Raw genomic sequence first — 18,688 nt, forward strand, 5'->3', positions numbered from 1 at the left:
ATTTTCTTAACATCAGAAAAGAAGCAGAAGAAAATCCTGCCCCCCTTTTTTATATTTCCCACACACATAATTTCTGCATGAGTAATTCAAGTAACCTTTGAGCGTTCTATTTTCTTTGAAGTGTTGGCTGGACTCAGAGCCTGCTAAGTAAAGATATCTTCCCAGGGCTGGAGAGATGACCCACTGGTTAAGAGCACCGGCTGCTCTCCCTGAGGACTGGGGTTCAACAAATTGCTCTAACATGGTAGCTCACAAGCTGTCTGTAATTCTCCTTCTAAAGGATCTAATGCCCTTCTCTGACCTTTGTGGGCACCAGCCATGCAAGTGATGTACATACATGCAGGCAGAACATCCATATATTTTTTTAAAAAATCAAAAACAAAAGGCTTTACAAATATATCCTTCCAATAGACATTGATTACCCTTTCTCACCGACATGCACAATGAAATTAAATAAATGTGAGATAATAATGTCATGTCCAAAATGGCTAACTATTTATTGAGTATGTGATATGAAGTCAATAAGATAGCATAGGGATGCTCAACATAATTCTCTCTCTCTTTTATGGGAACGTAGGTCTCATGGTTTCTCATGGAGCCTTCAACAGATATTTAAAGAAAGAAGTAAGAGAAAAATATTCTGAAACTAGAAATATGAGAAGGTACATGATACTTCAAATTTTTCGCAATTTAAAAAAAATCATGGATGTGAGGTATAGTCAAGAGAAAAACAAGTTGCAGGAAATGGAAAGTAGCTTGCCATAATATTCAACAATTTAAATAATTTGATGCCTTCATTGTAATAATGAGGCTTTGCCTTTGAAGAACATGCTGGGAGCTAAGGCATGCATCAGGGTTTGAAAGCCAGAAGTAGGACTCAGGTCCTGCATAAGCTACTCTGCCGCAAAGATTACCTCAGCAAAGTGTGAGCAAGGCACAGGGTGTGAAGACAAAAGGTGAAAGAAAAATCAGTGTTTAACTCCTGCCATAACCAGTAACATTTTACTCATCTGTTTTCAAAAAATGACTGAAAGAGACGATTGGGGGGGGGGGCGCGAAGCCCTGAACTCTAATAGAAACTAGACACAGACTGTAGAAAATGCATTCACGTTGAAAATCACAAGGAATACTGATTTTCAGTTAGGGGCGTGTGTGTGTGTGTGTGTGTGTGTGTGTGTGTGTATCCAGATATTTCCATGTGGGGCATGTGCATGTGGGGGGCATGTGTTTGTGTGTAGAGGCATGTCTATGTGTGTGGAGACATGTGTGGGTGGGGAGGCACTGCATGTGTGTACATGTAGAGACTGAAAGTCGATGGACATTAGGTGTCTTCTTCAGTTGCTCTCCAACTTAGTTTTTGAGGAAAGGTCTCTGACTGAGCCAGGAGCTTGCTTTTTGACTAGACTCGCAATCATGCAAGTGGCCTCCTGTTTCAGCTTCCATAGCTCTGGGGCTCTGAGCATGCTCCACTGCAGCCAACTTTGACATGGATGCTAGGCATCAAATTCAGAACCCCAGGTTTGCATAGCAAGTACGTTACTGACCAAACCATTTCCCCCAAGTCTTGGGAGTATTTTAAATGACTACAGAAAGGACAAAAAGTAAATAAATCACAAACATGTACGAACACAAACCTGTGCATGATGCATGTAGTTTCCCTTACCACAGCATCATGCCCCTCTGAAGAAACATTAACAATCCTTTTTTCTTGTATACAGTGGAAACTGTAAAGCTGTTTGGTATGTGGGGCCCTGAGACTGCACAGTCATGCTCATGCTATGAGTCTCACTCTTGACTTCCTCCTGCTATGCTCTGCCTCCTGTCATCTTTATTGAAATTTAAGTGGTATCTTACACTTGTTTCTTCCTTCTCAACCATATTCTCTTGGCTTCTTCACAACCTTTGTGAAAGGAAAAACATACAAAAATGTACACACACACACATAGAGAGAGGGGGGGAGGGAGAGGGAGAGGGGGAATTAGAAAACAAGCTGGACCTTCCGGATGAGATCTTTTGATAGACTATGTGAGGGTCTCAAAACCATCATTGGGCTGCTCTAGCATCTGAACACCACTGATTAAAAAGCACTGTCAATTACATCACTGGTGGCATTTTAGTCCTAGGCAGATGGATGGGGATCTCCATCTTGAAAATGCTTTTTAATAAAATATGTCGAACTATTAGTAAAAAAACTGGAGTGAATTATTAACTCTGTGGGCAGTATGTTTCAAAACATCTTACACAAATAAATGTGTCTGCCAGAGTAAGAGTAAACTAGTTTTGAATGATAACCTAGAAAGTAAAATAAACCAAAGTGATTACTTCTCATAGGCATTAACCTTCTATAGGAAGAACCAAAGCTATAGAGAAGTAATGGAAAATAAAAATACTTCAAAAGCTGACAGAACATCTCATGTTCAGAAAGTGGCAAAACTTTTGGGGGCTTTTTTTTGGTTTGGGGATTTTGTTGTTGTTTTGGGGTTTTTGGTATTTGGGGCTTTTTTGTTTGTTTGTTTGTCCATTTGAAATATCTATGTATGTCATCATTTTCCACTCAGTAAGCCTGGGCCAGGTGCCTTAATCCTGGTGCTGGGGAAAACATATGACTAAAACACATCCTCATGAACAGCCACAGATAGGAAGATAGGATGGCCATAGCCTGGAAGATGCTGGAGCTGAGGTATTAACAAAAGGAGGAAGGATGTAGCGGGAGGGTGCCGTTCTACACTGAAATTTAAAAGGGGGTAGCTTCCATAAGATGAGTTGGGTAAATCTTAGAGGAACCAGAAGTCTGGTCTTCTAAGGAAGTAGGCTCAGACAGTGGGACATAAGCAGCCAGTGCTCTCTGGGTAAAGCTTGCTTGTGCCTTATACACTCATGGAACTGCAGCTGGAGCAGTGGATGGCAGGTGAGTGCCTGGGACGTTTTCCTGAAATGAATTTTGTTACAAGTCAAGGACTTTCAAATGTTCCTTGAAAGAGTTAAGGAAACCCTTACAGGGTTATGTAAAAGATGATGTGAATTATATTTTAGACTATTTTTTATAAGGACTCTGGATAAGTGCAATGCAAATGATGGGGTAGGATTAAATGTCTCCCACTTGGGAAACTTTTCTAGGGTGTTCTGTGCTAACCAAAAATGTAAGCATGCTCTATATTATCACCTCTGTTTCAGCTCTGTTACAGTTCAGTTTTGTTACTTTCTCAACATGAGATGTTCTGTTGGCTTTTGAAGTATTTTTATTTTCCATTACTTCTCTATAGCCCTTGCCTTTATCTTCCTACAATGGTATATCCTCCTTCCCAAATACTAAAGGGCTACACCCATGCAGTTTAATGCTAATTCATGATCTAGAGAGGGTGCCTTGTTCCAATTCATACAATTCTTTAAGTGAGAAGTAGTGTAATTATAAACCAAAAGTAAAGAGACTAGCGAATGCAGAGATGATCACAGTAAATTCATGTAAAAAATACTTGGCACATTCACAAGGAGTTCTAATGAAGTGTCTTGGGTGATTGAGATCCATGGGAAGTGATGGAGTCAAATGCATTTTCAAATACTAGGTTTGCCCTAGGTATTTTCAACCTGCTGTGGATCCTGATGTCCTGGTTTGGCTACTCAGGGAACTCTGAGTCTTAGAATTAGCATTGGCTTTAATTTACTCTTGATCAGTCAAACTTGGCAGAGCTCTCGGTCCCCAAAATGTGGCTCCTAGGCTCATGCTGTCTTACTCTTTCTATCCCTACTGCTTTTGACCCAAATCTATTCCTTCTCAGTTGGACTCCTAAATTAAACTTTCAATCCTTCTCTCTATTTCCATTCTCATTGACTCCCAAAACATTTGTTTCTTATGTTCAGTGAGATAATAATCATATGAAGAGTTGCTGTTCTCTGAGTTGGGAGATGACTCAACAGATAACTGCCAAGCCTAATGACCTGAGTTCAAATACATGTGAACTCACACACACAAACACACACACACACACACACACACACACACACACACATACTTAAAAACAAAAGAGCTGAAATTCTCTACTTCCACATTTTGTCTTTCTAGGTTTCCTCTCCAAACTTACCTCCCTCTTTTTCTGACTGTTTCTGATATCCAGTCTGCCTCAGATACGTTTATGTTGCATCTCTCACCATCAAAACCCTACACACTTCCCCAAAAAGGATTCCTTGTGAGGTAGGGGCCTTGAAAAATAAGCTAAACAAAAGCCTTAGATGTGGCTGGTGAGATAGCTCAGCAATTAAGAGTGCTTCCTCTTCTTCCGGATGACTCAAGCTCACCCAGTGACTCACAATGCTTGTAACTCCAGCTCCAAGAATTCCAACACTCTCTTCTGGCCTCTTAGAGCACATACACACACACACACACACACACACACACACACACACAACTAAAAAATATAATAAATCTTGCAAACAAAAACTTTGGAAGAACACTGTGGATGAAACTCGGGGTTTGAGTAGAGGTTGTTGGCATTCATGGCTCCCAAAGTCTAATTGATCATCAGAGTGGTTAGAAGAGCTTGAGAAAGATTCAAACCCCCCATATCTTCCTAAAACTTCTGACCCAGCACACATGGAGTAGGGTGTGATAAACTATATTTCTGAAAGATCCCATCAGAGCCAAATCTGTGAGTCTCCCCAGAAGCAAATGGAGACCTGTTCCAGCTATACATCTCTGTGATAAGAACTCTTTCCAGGGTCCCAAAGAAAATGCAAATGTGTCTGGAGCTTTGATTATACTCTGTTGTTTCTCTTAAAGCTTCCTAAAATTATTTCCATCCTCCCCACAATGTTGTACATTCCTGAGCTCAGGGATGTTGTACTGAATTCCTGCAAGGCCAGAATAAGCTTTCTATAAAGATTTGCCAAATTAATTTGAGTTTCTTGCTTGTGGATGTACTGAAGTATGGTACTTCCAGGAGCAGAAAAGAACAGTATTGAAAATGGCACACTGTTAACCACTGAAGGCTCCTGCTTGCTTGTGATCTTAGATTTGAAGTTAATGCACCTGCAATGGATGCTGCTCATTGAAACCAGTCATACTGCATCAGTCCAAATGCAAATATAAACTCAGAGAATGACGTTCCACTTGGGTTTCAGAACCACTAGTTCCTTTTCTTCGGGGGCTAATTTTCCTTTTCATTCTTCACATTAGTTGATGCTTCTTTTTTACATCTTGAATTGACCACTGGCATCTATTTTAGGGTGTGATGATACACTATAGAATTCAGTGATACAAAACAGCCAAAGTAATTTTTCGCTGTGTATGGGACTAAGCCCATTGTGTAGCCTACCCTTATAGAAAACAACTAGATAGATAAAATGGTTAGTGCTCACAAAAGTATGTTTTAAACTGTATATCCAAAATATCTATGCAATACCAAGAGAATAAGAAAACATAACCTTCTTTAAATCTAGCAGTTGCAAAAGCAAGCGTACATTGAATTTGTAAGAAAGCTGATAGACCGAGAAGACAGATATGTCCCCAAGAGATAATTTGACAATATAAGGAATTTTTGATCATTGAGACTGAACATAAAATATTACTGATATAGAAGCTAAGGATGTTGCAAAACATACCACAAGGGATACACACATACACACACACACACACACACACACACACACACACACACACTGAAAAAATATCAGCATAAAATCTTATTAATGCTAAGGATGAGAAACTATGGTGTAAATGTACCCTTGTCCATAACTGACAAGGAATCAGGCATTGCATCATTCACTCAGAGCCTTCGTGTGTGTTTATTGCTCTGTCTCTGTGATCACTGTGACCGTGACCACTGTGAGCAGGTTGCCACCCTCACCTTGACAACTATGCACACACTCTATGCTATCCTTATAGTGCCACAAACAGACTGACATCTGGAAATTATAAGAATTGTGTAGTAATTATTCCCTAGTGCATGAACTGGCTTTTTGGAGCCCATTCTCTATGAAGGGATACCTTGCTCAGCCTAGATACAGGGGGGAGAGCCTTGGTCCTGCCCCATATGATGTTACAGACTTTGATGATTCCCCATGGGAGGCCTCACCCTGAGGGGTGGATGGGGGTGTGGTGGGGAGATGGTGGGGGAAGTGGGAGGATGGGAGGGAGAGGGAACTGGGATTGGTATGTAAAATAAGGTTGTTTTAAAAATAAAAAAATATGAAAGTAAAAAAAAAGAATTATGCCAGAATAACATGATTTCTGGACTACACCTTCTGATCTGTCTACTCTGTGATAGGAAAGGTTTTATGCTGTCAGCCTCAATTTTTTTTGTGAAAAACTCTGTTCTTAATTGTTGTTCTTATTTTGAGAATAGAATGAAATCACCGATGTAATAAAGCAACCAACATGTCTGAATAGATCAGTCATAGGCAATTATAGCAGTGTTATTTGGGTTTGGTTTTTTTGTTTGTTTCTTTGTTTTTGTTTTTGTTTTTAATCTCCAAGGCCCTTTCAATGTTAACTCCCTGACTGACTATTGTAGGGAGTTTTCTATGTTATCCTTATGCAAATCATTGAATCAGACAATGAACCTTGGTCACTTTTAGTTCCCTCACTTTCAAAATGGGGAGTAGGATTTTCTTCTGAGACGCTGCAGGTTTAACATGAGTCAATGTCTGTGCCTTGCAGGTAGGGGTGTGTAACAAGTGCAGTGAGTGTGGTCCATCCCCCCTCAGTGTCTGCTCACCCAGGACTTGTTGGAAAATGCAGAATCTCAGAGTCTGTGCTTCAAAGCAAGTATACATATAAGAAATTTGAAAAGAACTAACCTAAAGCAGAGAGAGGGAGAGCGATGGGAAGACAGAGAAATGAGTGACGGCTCAGGCAAATCCCTAACAGGTTGCTAGAAACTCCCAGAACAAAATCGTAAATCTTACAACACACTTAGGGTTTGGCAAAACCCCACCTCCACCCCATCATCAGGGACAGGGCTCCCCACTTCCTCAGGAATCTACCTTTATCTGGGCATCTTAACTTCTTCTGAGTGGCAGAAAAGCCTTCCACTTACTCATCCAACTTTTCTTTATTTTTGAATCAGTGTGTGTGTGTGTGTGTGTGCGCGTGCGTGCGTGTGTGTGTGTGTGTGTGTGTGTGTGTGTGTGTGTGTGTGTGTGTGTGTGTGATATGCATGTGTGTATGTGCATATTTGTGTGTATGTCTGTGTGTTCATATGTATTTGTATGATCTTGTATATGATTGCAGGTGCATGAGTTCCATGGCACATGAGGAGGTCAGAGGACACCATCAGGTGTTGGTCCACACCTTCTACTTGCTTGAGACATGATTCTTGTTATTTACTGCTGTGTTTGCCAGGCTAGCTGGCCCATGAGCTCCTGGGGATTCTCCTGCTCTCTGCTTTCCACCTGATCATAAGAGTGCTGGTATTACAGACAACTGCACTGACACATCTGCCCTGATATTGGTTCTGGAGATTTGAATTCAGGTCTTCAAATGTATATAGTAAAAGTTCTATCCTCTGAACTATCTTCTCAGCCCCTCATCAAATATTTTTTACACCTGCCCCTCACCCCATCTAAGGCCTGAGCTTTTAAATTCAAAAGTTAGAGGAATCTTTCCCTATCTTTTTTGCTTGACCTTTCCTTTACCTAAAGACCAGGTAACTAAGTGAAGATGGATGGGGCTTAGAGTTCTTTAGCAAGGACAGACAGACACATATGGGCATAGCTCTGACACACAACTGAGTGATCTGTGCTAAAAGAAAGGCTTTATCTCTCTCCTCCACACACCCAGGCTGAGCCTATAGCAGAGGGAGGGTAATGTGGTAGGAACCAAGGTGAAACACAGACAAAAGGATGCTGAGAACCGGAACATGGATAATTTTTTTAGCAGGGTATCCTTCAGGACTTCTGGGTCGGTGAAGCCCCATCCATCTCCATATACCCCATGGACCCCTAGTACCAATCCATGGACAAGCTCAACATCTGAACACAATTAGATTATATCGCTGGCTATATTTTCATTCTTGTCTATTCATAGCTTCTGTATGCTGGCCTCTGCACTCCAATCACCATGGCTACCAGCCCTTTATCCTACCTTACTATTCTTGACCCTTGGCAAAAGTCAGAAGATCTGTGTGCAAATCGGCTTCACTGATTCTCATTGGACAAATTAGTTGGCCTCTTAGCTTTCATTATGTACTATTTTTTAAAAAGGAAGGAGTCTGTTCCAAGCTCCAGTGACAGAGGCATCGGCCCACTTGAGGCCTCTCCTGCCCTGTCTGGGAACCCACTGGTGGGAGGAGCCCAGTTAGGGCAGCGGGAGGCCCTAGTCTCAGACCTTCCCAAGGGCTGGGGGTGAAGAGCAATGAGCACTCAGCATGTGACCTCAAAGGGGTCAAGACCATGCTGGAGAAACCCACAGAAACAGATGACCTGAGCAAGTGGGAGCTCATAGACCCCAGTCTGATAGCTGGGGAACCAGCATGGGACCAAACAGGCCACCTGAACATGGGTGTAAGTGGGGGGACTTGGGCAGTCTATGGGGCTTCTGGCAGTGGAACCAGTATTTATCGCTAGTGCACAAATGGGCTTTAGGAACCCATTCCTTATGGAGGGATACTCTCTCAGCCTAGATACATGGGGGAGTGTGTAGGTCCTGCCCCAAATGATGTGACAGACTTTGATGATCCCAATGGGAGGCCTCACCCTCCCTGTGGAGTGGATGGGGAGTGGGATGGGGGGGATGGAGAGGAATAGAAGCACAGGAGGAAGAGGAAACTGGGATTGGTATGTAAAATAATATTGTTTTAATTTAAATAAAATTAATTTTAAAAAAGGAAGGAAGGGAGAGAGAGAAGAAGGAAGGGAAGGAGGGAAGAGGAGAGAGATAAATACAAGTGAGTCTGCCACACATTAGAATTCAGTAATTGTTATTTATCATCATGCATATCATTATCTTAGCTTAAAGTAGACTATAGTGCGTATGCTTATAACATAGAAATCAGCAAGGAACAAATGGGGATTGCTCTTTTCCAGAGAGCTGTCCCATCAGCATATGACCAGGGCCACATATCACAATGTTTAGATTTGGGGGTCTATTAAGGTAAATGTAACATTATTGAATTAATTTCACTTTTTCTTTTACTATTTTTTGTGACTGCCAAAAATCTTAAATCCCATTGTAATATTTGTATTGGATAGCTCTGGTATAACCCACACAGTAGGATGATCCCATCAAACCCAAGGTAGTGTGGTCCTCAGGTATTTCTGGGCATCATGGGGAAGGCTTGTGGGCCCTACAAATTAGTCTGGGATAATGCTGGTCACCTTCATCACAAGCTCTCTCTGGACCATTGCTCTTCGTGGGTCCTCAGGCCCTTGCATGGTCTAACTGCCTTGATATCCCATACTGCTCTATTTCTCTGTTTCTGTTTGTTGTGAATTAGGTCCCTTCCATGGCTACTGGAAATGACTACTCAATAAGGGTAAACTGTGGGGTTTGGATTTTATAAAGTTAGCACATAAAATATTATTTCTTGTCATTTTACAATAACATTTTATCCCTTTACTTATTGCTGAGAAAAAGAAAAAGGGATGGAAGCTAATTGATTAGTTTTAGTACACATGAAGGAAAATGATTCAGGCTACAACGTAAGCAGTAAGAAGCACTGACCAAGCCAAATAGGCCACAATCTAAGCTGAGACAATGCCCAAGATTATCAACTAAACCATTACTAACCTCAAATCACTCCCACAAAAAAGTAAGAATTTGAGCTGCAGCCTCTCTGCTAGGAGGAAGAGCTAGGCAGCCAGTGGGGGCTTATTGTCAGGTGTGACCTGTACACATCCTCTATTACTGCAGAGCCCAGTAAGAAATATTTGATCTTTTGTTTAAATTTCTGTATATGGGTGTTTTACCTGCATGTAGTTTGTGCACCATGTGTATTATGTGTGTAGTGCCCAAGGAGGTCAGAAAATGGCATCAGATGCACTAAAATTGGGGTCCCAATGGTTATGCGCCACCATGTAGCTACCAAAAGAGGAACATAAACACTAACTCAGCCACAAACCCTTTCATCTGCAATATGTCCTGCCCATTGCTAGGGCAATGGTGACACAAAGCTTGTGGGAATAACCAACCAATATCTGATTTGACATAAGGTCCACTCCATGAGAGGAAACCCATACCTAATATTTTTGGGGTTATTAAGAATCAGAGACTAAATAGCCCAGAGACCTATGGTAAAAAACAAATACTACTGGGGAAGGGAGAAAAGGGAACAATACAATGACTCCTGATAATATTCTTCTACACTCATAGATCAGTGCCATATTCAGCCATCATCAGAGAAGCTTCCCCTTGTAGCAGATGGGAACAAATACAGACACACAACCAGACATTAAGCAGAGGAAGAGACTGAGGAACACACAGTTCTAATGGGATATCTCCATCAAATGCCACTCCCCAGAACCCAGAGAACCATAAAGAAGAGGAAATATAAAGAATATAAGGTCCAGAGGGGATGGAGAACACCAGGAGAACAAGGACCTCTAAATCAACCGAACAAACCTAATATGAACTCGCAGAGACTGACGCAGCAAGCACAGAGCCCATATTACACAGGTCTATTCCAAGTCCTCTGTGTATACATTATAGATTTCTGTTTAGCATTTTTATGGGACTCCTGAGTATGCAAAGGAGTGGGTCTCTGATTCTTATGCCTTATCTTAGGGCTCTTTTCCTTCTGTGGATTTGTCTTGTCCAATTTTGATAGGATGGTTTTTGTTTTATCTTATTGTATTTTAGTTTGCTATGTTTGGCTGTTATCTCTTAGAAGCCTGTTCTTTTCTAATAAGAGACAGAAAGGGAGTGGATCCAAGAGGAGGTGGGGAGGGACTGGGAGGAGTAGAGGGAGGGAAAAACATAATCAGGATATAGTGTATGTGAAAATAACCAGTTCTCAATAAAAGGGGGAAGGGATGTTTAAAGAAGAGAAAATGACCACACACAGTTAAGTATAGCATGACATGAGGAAGTGACGTCAGCACCTAGGATGAGGAAAGTCTATTTTTCACATAGTTAATGGAAAGTTGCTGGAAGCCTTCAATAGGAAATGATTTCAAGACAGAATTGGCATCAGATTTGAGTTTTGCAAAGCTACTGTCTGGCTTGTATGTAGCAAGTCATCACACTGAAGCAAGGGTTAAAACAGGAAGATGAGTGAAGAGTCTGTCAATGTTCAAGCAAGATGTGAAATGCCTTGACTTCTGGGGTGTGGCAACAGAAGACACTATGATCAGATCCAATAGACCATCCAGCTTAAACAACGAAATCAACTGGATTAGACATGAAAAGCAAAGAAATCAAGGTCATTTCTAATTTGCTGAGCCTGCGTAACTATGAGTTGGTACCACAGGCAAGGATTAGACAGGCAAGGAGATGTACTTTGCAAAATGATAGCTCAGGTCTGTGCATCTCCCCATTCAAGCACAGCAGGCTTTCCAAGAACCACTCTCTTTTTGTCATTTCATAGGCAAGGAAACAAAAGCAAAGCATTTATGCAACTTGGCTGGGGTTACTGGCACACTCAGCCTGCATGACATCCCCCTTTGTACACTACCATAAGGTTAGCATCCCTGAATTGTAATCCCAGGCACTGGTTCCTGTCTCTATGACTTTTCCAACACTAATTTCTCTAGGCTCTAATTTCTCTCCTTTTGAAAATGAGCTTTTTTTGTTGTTGTTGTTCTGGGTTTGCATGAAAATTAAGTGGAACAACATAGGCAGTATGCAAAACAAAGTATAAAACAAATGTTCAAGAGAAGTTCATGACTATTCATCAGCAGCGATTACCTGCATAGGAGCTGCACAAGATGGGGCTTGTGAGCATTCCACCATGGATGGGGAGGGGCTCCTGAGCCACCTCTTACTCCCTGAGGTGCAGTTTATGCTTGCTGGGAAAGTGCAGGCATTTGCTTCAGTTGTGGAGTGACTGTTAAGCTGCTCACATGGGTTTTTGTTTTTGTTTTTTAGTTTTTTTTTGAGACAGGGTTTCTCTGTGTATCCCTGGATGTCCGGGAACTCACACTGTAGACCTGGATGGTTTTGAACTCACAGAGATCTGCCTGCCTCTGCCTCCTGAGTGCTTGGATTAAAGGCATATGCCACCATAGCCTGGCACCCACATTCTTCTAAGTAAGCCCCAACCATGCTCATACAAATCAATGGTCACAAGAAAAAAAAAAAAAGGCAGGAAAAATAAGACAGGTTCCTGGGAAGGGGCTTGGCAGGAATAAGAAGTTGATGAGAGAGGGGAATAGAGAGAGGGTGAAATCACACACACACACACACACACACACACACACACACACACACACATGAAACTGATAAAAAAAAGTTAAAGGTGTTAGCATTATAGTAGTTCATCTTCAAAGTTAAGACTAACACTGTTAACATCCTGGAATCACTCTCTCAGAAAAAAAAGAAAGGAAAAAAAAACAAATATTTGACCTTAGCCTATGGTCCTTGTCATATTTCTTGCTGTTGTGACTGAAGATCAATATGGGAATCTGATTGCCCGTGGTGAGTGGTACCTCAGGGGTGGGGAAGGTACTGACTGAAACATGAAATAAAGTCTGACTAAGTAGAGGAAACATAAAAAGCAAAAGACAAGATAGGAAAACTCCACCACACAGGTCTGAGATGAGCAGAGGGGAAAAGTCCCAACGGTAACCAGGGAAAGTTAGTTGCATCAGAAACAAAAAAAAAGCCACAGGCACTACAATCATTCATGTCATGTCATAAGAATCTTGAAACTGGAAATCCAGAAGGAAAAAGGAAACCTTTGCCTGAGTTCACACAGGTACAGCAGCCTCCTCTGTCCTTTCCACGGCATACCCTAACACAAAGAAGCTTCGTGTAATTTCTCCTTCTCTGTCCTAGTACTTTCTCTGGTAAGAGCCTCGGAGGAAGAACCCTCCAGTCAGTCAGTCATCAAAGTGACGTCTTTCCAATGACTTTTAAAGGTCAAATAAGAAAGTAATGATTAAAAGGGGCACAGAAAGCAAAAGTCAGGCACAGTGGTATGCACCTATAATCCCAGCACTTGGTAAGCAAGACAAAAGTCATAGTTCAAGGCTAGCCTTAGCTACTTTGTGAGTTAAGAGCCAGCCTGGGATGCTGAGACCCTGCCGTCAAAATGGAAGAACAAGCAGCTGACATAGGAAAGTATCAGAAGCAGGGTAAACACACAGAAATGAGGTGTTGCTATGCTGCGTTTTGGAAGTCTAAGGCCTTTTCTACCAGTCCTGTGCCTTTTCCACAGATCTTGAGCCAATCTCGGTGGTCTTTCTCCTGGTTCCATCCAGATGATGGCTCTGGTTGGAGTCTCTGGTTCTTTCACTATGTGAGGACATTAGCACAACAGGACGACCTTTGGATCCTGGCTTGCTGTAGCTTTTCAGCCATAATGAAAGAATCATTGGAGGAACTGAGTAAAATACTTAACTTTTTAAAACCTTGGTTTTTCTCATCAAGTGTGATGATGCCCCCTCCAGGGCCTCTTTGTGTGTGTGTGTGTGTGTGTGTGTGTGTGTGTGTGTGTGTGTGTGTGTGTGTGTGTGTGTGAGTGAGTGTGTGTGTGTATGTGTGTGTACAAAGGAAAAGCTTTGTGAAGACGCTGTGCGTAGACACCTGCAAACCAAGAAAGCACCTCCCGGGAGCAAACCCTGCTGGCACCCGGGCTTGCAGCTCTTTCCTCCGGACCCAGGAGAGAATAAATTGTTGTCAGAGAGAAAAGGGTGGGGAACAATGATTTCACTTTCTGCCTAACCTAACAGAGTTGCTACTAGGTGACAGTAAGATAATGCCTATGAGTGCCTGGCATTCGGCTTTTAATAAACACACTTACTTGTCTTATAATCTGGAGTTTCCATCTCACTGGAATGGAGTTTTTGTTTGCTTGTTTGTTTGTTTGTTTTAAGTGGGAATGAACCTTTAAAAAGAAGATAAAATGCAAGGTTGGAAAGGTGGCTCAGCATTTAAGAGCACTGGCTGCTCCTCCAGAGCACCTGGACTCCTCCAGAGTCCCAGTTCCCACAGGGCAGCTCACAACTGTCCATAACTACAGCTTCAGGGGAGCTGATACCCTCTTCTGGCCTCCTCAGGCACTGCATCCATGTGATACACACATGTGCTGGCTAGTTTTATGTCAACCGACACACACTAGAAACACTGGAGAAAAAAAAAAAGAAAGAAAGAAACACTGGAGAAGAGGGAATCTCAATTGAGAAGATTCCTCCACAACATTTTCTTAATTAGCAATTGATGTGGGAGGGCCCAGTCCATTGTGGGTGGTGACACTCCTGGTCTGGGAATCCTGGGTTCTGTAACAACGCAGAATGAACAAGCCATGAAGAGCAAGCGAGTAAGCAGCACTCCTCTGTGGCCTCTGATCAGCTCCTACCTCCTGCCTGAGTTCCTGTCTTGGCTTCCCTCAGTGGACTGTGATTTAGGATGTGTAAGTCAAATAAACCCTTTCCTCCCCAAGTTAGTCATAGTGTTTTATCACGGCCTATAAACACATATGTAGCCAAAACACCCATACACAAAAAATAACAAACTAATTTTAAAATATATTTTAAAAACCCAGGGAGAACTTTGTTATAATTCATCCAATTTCTGTTGCTTACTATCAGCGTCTAGAAAATATATTGAGCATTCATGTAAAAAAAAAAAAATCTAAAGAGAGCCGGGCATTGGTGGCGCATGCCTTTAATCCCAGCACTTGGGAGGCAGAGGCAGGCGGATCTCTGTGAGTTTGAGGCCAGCCTGGTCTCCAGAGCGAGTGCCAGGATAGGCTCCAAAGGTGCACAGAGAAACCCTGTTTCAAAAAAAAAATCTAAAGAAAATGATTAAGAAAGTTATTTTATGGGAAGAGAGTGGAGAGAGAGAGAGAGAAAGTAAAAGTAGATTCAGAAATTCATTGGGAAAGACAAATAATGAAGAGGGCTGGCTAAGAGAAACTGGCCCTAACTTAATTCAAGTGTGAGGGTCAGGATCCCATCAAACTGGCAAATTGTGGCTTCCTGTTGTGTAAACTTTTTTCTTCTTTCTGCAGACATCTAAAAACAGACCACCAATAAAAGTCATGTATTGACTGGAAGCAGGAAGGGAGGGAAGAACTCTGCTGTGTATGCCTCTTGTCTCAATGGGGAGGGGGGAGTCCCAGGGGGAGGAAAAGGTGGTAGCCAACAGTGCAGAGGACCAGCTGATCCCATAACACCTCAGCGGAGGAAGAGGACATCAAAGAGGGGCTTGCCTGAGGGGGATGCCCATCAGCTTAGCAGAGACTGCAAGGATATGACCCAGCCCAAACCCCAGGGTGATTTCCTCTAAACTAAGAAACAGAGAGAACATGATATAGATGGAATATAAACTCAGAAGCCTCTAAAGCTAAAACACATCATCATTTTTTAAATATTTTATTCTAATTTTATTTTACTGCGCTCGCGCGCACGCGAGCACGTGTGTGTGTGTGTGTGTGTGTGTGTGTGTGTGTGTGTGTGTGTGTGTGTGTATGTGTCCAGTGGAAAGGTATGTGTCTATGAGTACTGGGATTCATGAAAGCAGAGGTATCTGGTCACCTGGAGCTGGAGTTGCAGGCAGTTGTAAGCCAACTGATGTGGGTACTAGGAATCAAACTCAGTTCCTCTGGGAGAGCAATAGGAGTCCTTACTGAACGATCTCCCCAGTCTCCCATTTCATCCATTTTAACCCATGCTACCACCCTGGTCCCAACACTCACGGGTAGATCTTAGTGATGAGATCTATTCTTACTGAGTTCTTTGAAAACCCCACAGGATAGTTTGCATATAGTAGCTTATTGAGTCATCAAAAACATCAAAACAATGAGGAAACTGGGGTTCACGAAAGCTAGACGACATCTTCAGTGTCACATGCTAATTAGTGGGGTCAAAACTCAAACTCTGGTTTTCCCTGGCTACAGTGCTAGCATTGTGACACACAGGTTGTAGTGGAGAGTTATGAGACTGGGTATGTACAGGTGTGCTTACTGTATGGGGCAGCAGTAGGTGGAGACAGAACCTCACCAGAAGACAGCTTTCCCACCCAAACCTCAGCTCTAGCCAGTCCTGTGCCCACTGCCACCTAAGCCTTCTGTCCATCAGGTTCTTTCACACCCCTTTGCAATGAAATAATCCATTCTCCCATCATTTCCTGGTTCTCTCGTCCTATCTGTATGTTAGCCCTCATTTCTATTATTGGGCTTTAATAGTACCATTCTGTTTTCTATCTCTTCTTACTGTAGTATTCCTTTGCTTAGAATGCCGAGCAGCTTTCTGAGCAGTGTTCTTTCCTGTCCTTGTCATCCCTAGCAACTGGGAAGGAAAGGTCCTACAGTGAAAGGTTAGCTAAATACCACTGGTGAGGTTGTTACAGAGGTCTCCTTCCTCCCTCGCAATGAAAGAGGAATTCACAATGAGAAACAGAAGTCGCTGTTTCAGATGCATACACATCTCCTTTTCTTACTTTTTCTGGCATCCAAATACTACCAACATGCGATTTTCATACGTTAATAGTGGAATTAAAAACTTCATTGAAAATAGAAAAATCATAAATTTCCATGGACAGCTTCTACATGGCAAAAAGCAATCAGCAGTGGTGATCAGTTGTGGTGGTCAGGCTGTTTGCTGCCCTAAGTTACTCTATGTTGTGTGAAACTGGCCTTTAGGCTGTGCCTTGCCCTGGATGACTTCATCTTACAAAGCAGAATCTGACATCATGTAGTGCACATCACCACCACCTGCCCAGCACCAACCAAGAGGCACTTAAAAGAAGTTACCACCTATAAACTTAATAAAAGTAGACAGGAAGGGATGGAGAGATAGATGTCTCAGAGGTTAAGAGCACTGGCTGCTCTTCCAGAGGTCCTGAGTTCAATTCCCAGCAACCACATTGTGGCTGACAACCATCTATAATGAGATCTGGTGCCTCTTCTGGACTGCAGGCATACATACAGGCAGAACATTGTATACATAATAAATTTGGATCCGAGATCGGCAGCGAGGCCCCAGTGGCAGTTTCGCCTCCATCCACCAGCCCAGGTAGGCCAGGGGATGTCTGCTGTTCCGTTTCAGTGACCCTGCTCGGAGGCATCTGACCCCAAGGGCTTGCTCGACAGATCCAAGATGGGCAGCGAGACCTGACACACCCGGACACTGCCTAGGCCCAGGTGGTACTTCTGTCTCCATCCAAGACAAGAGGACAGACATCAAAGTATTGGAACTGTTGGCATCTATCAGAAGGGAAACTTGGTTCCATACCCACCAGGAAAGGAAGAGAATACTGCTACACCCACCACAAGAAATGATGAGAAGAGGTCAAGGGAAAAGCACATTCAACAACAGAAAACCCAATATGACACCACAAGAGACTAGAAACCATACACCAGCAAGACCTGAACATCACAATGCAGATGAAGCAAAAGAGAATGACCTTAAAATCATCTTCATGAAAATGATAGAGGACCTCAAAGAGGACATGAGAAAATCCCTTAAAGAAATGGAAGAAAAAACAAACCAAAAATTACAAGATATCAACAAATCTCTCAAGGAAACAGTTCAAGACCTAAAAACTGAAATAGAGACAATAAAGAAAGCACAATACAAGGGAGTGCTGGGAATAGAAAAGCTGGGTAACTATAGGAACTACAGGTGCAAGCATAACCAACAGAATACAAGAGATGGAAGAGAGAATCTCAGGAGTTGAAGACACACTAGTGGAAATAGAATCAACAACCAAAGAAAATCTTAAGTCCAACAAATCCCTAACACAAAATATCCAGGAAATATGGGATACCATGAAAAGACCAAACCTAAGAATAATAGGTATAGAAGAAGGTGAAGAAATCCAACTCAAAGGCACAGAAAACAAATTCAACAAAATTATAGAAGAAAACTTCCCCAACATAAAGAAAGACATGCCAATAAAAATACAAGAAGCCTACAGAACACCAAATAGACTGAACCAAAATAAAAGGCCTCCTCACCACATAATAATCAAAACACCAAACATACAGAACAAAGAGAAAATATTAAGAGCAGCAAAGGAAAAAGGTCAAGTAACTTATATAGGCAAACCTATCAGAACTACACCTGACTTTTCCATGGGGACTCTGAAAGCCAGAAGGTCCTGGATAGATATTCTACCTACACTAAGAGACCACGGATGCCAGCCCAGACTACTATACCCAGCAAAGCTTTCAATCAATGTAGATGGAGAAAACAAGATATTCCATGACAAAACCAAATTCAAACAATACATATCCACCAATCCAGCCCTACAGAAAGTTCTGGAAGGAAAACTGCAACCCAAGGAAGTTAACTACAACAATAAAAATATAGGCAATAGATGATCCCACTTTACTAAGAACCAAAAGGAAAAAGGGATAGAATCCCACACATAATTTTGCCAAATCACCATCACCAAATCAAAAACAAATAAGAATGAACAATCAATGGTCATTAATATCCATCAACATTAATGGTCTTAACTCACCTATTAAAAAGACACAGATTAGCAGAATGGATAAGAAGACAGAATCCATCCTTCTGCTGCATACGAGAAACACACCTCAACTTCAAAGACAGACAGTACCTAAGAATTAAAGGTTGGGGAAAGATTTTC

Source organism: Cricetulus griseus, chromosome 5, assembly GCF_003668045.3.
Source record: "Cricetulus griseus strain 17A/GY chromosome 5, alternate assembly CriGri-PICRH-1.0, whole genome shotgun sequence".
In the NCBI taxonomy this organism is placed as follows: domain Eukaryota; kingdom Metazoa; phylum Chordata; class Mammalia; order Rodentia; family Cricetidae; genus Cricetulus; species Cricetulus griseus.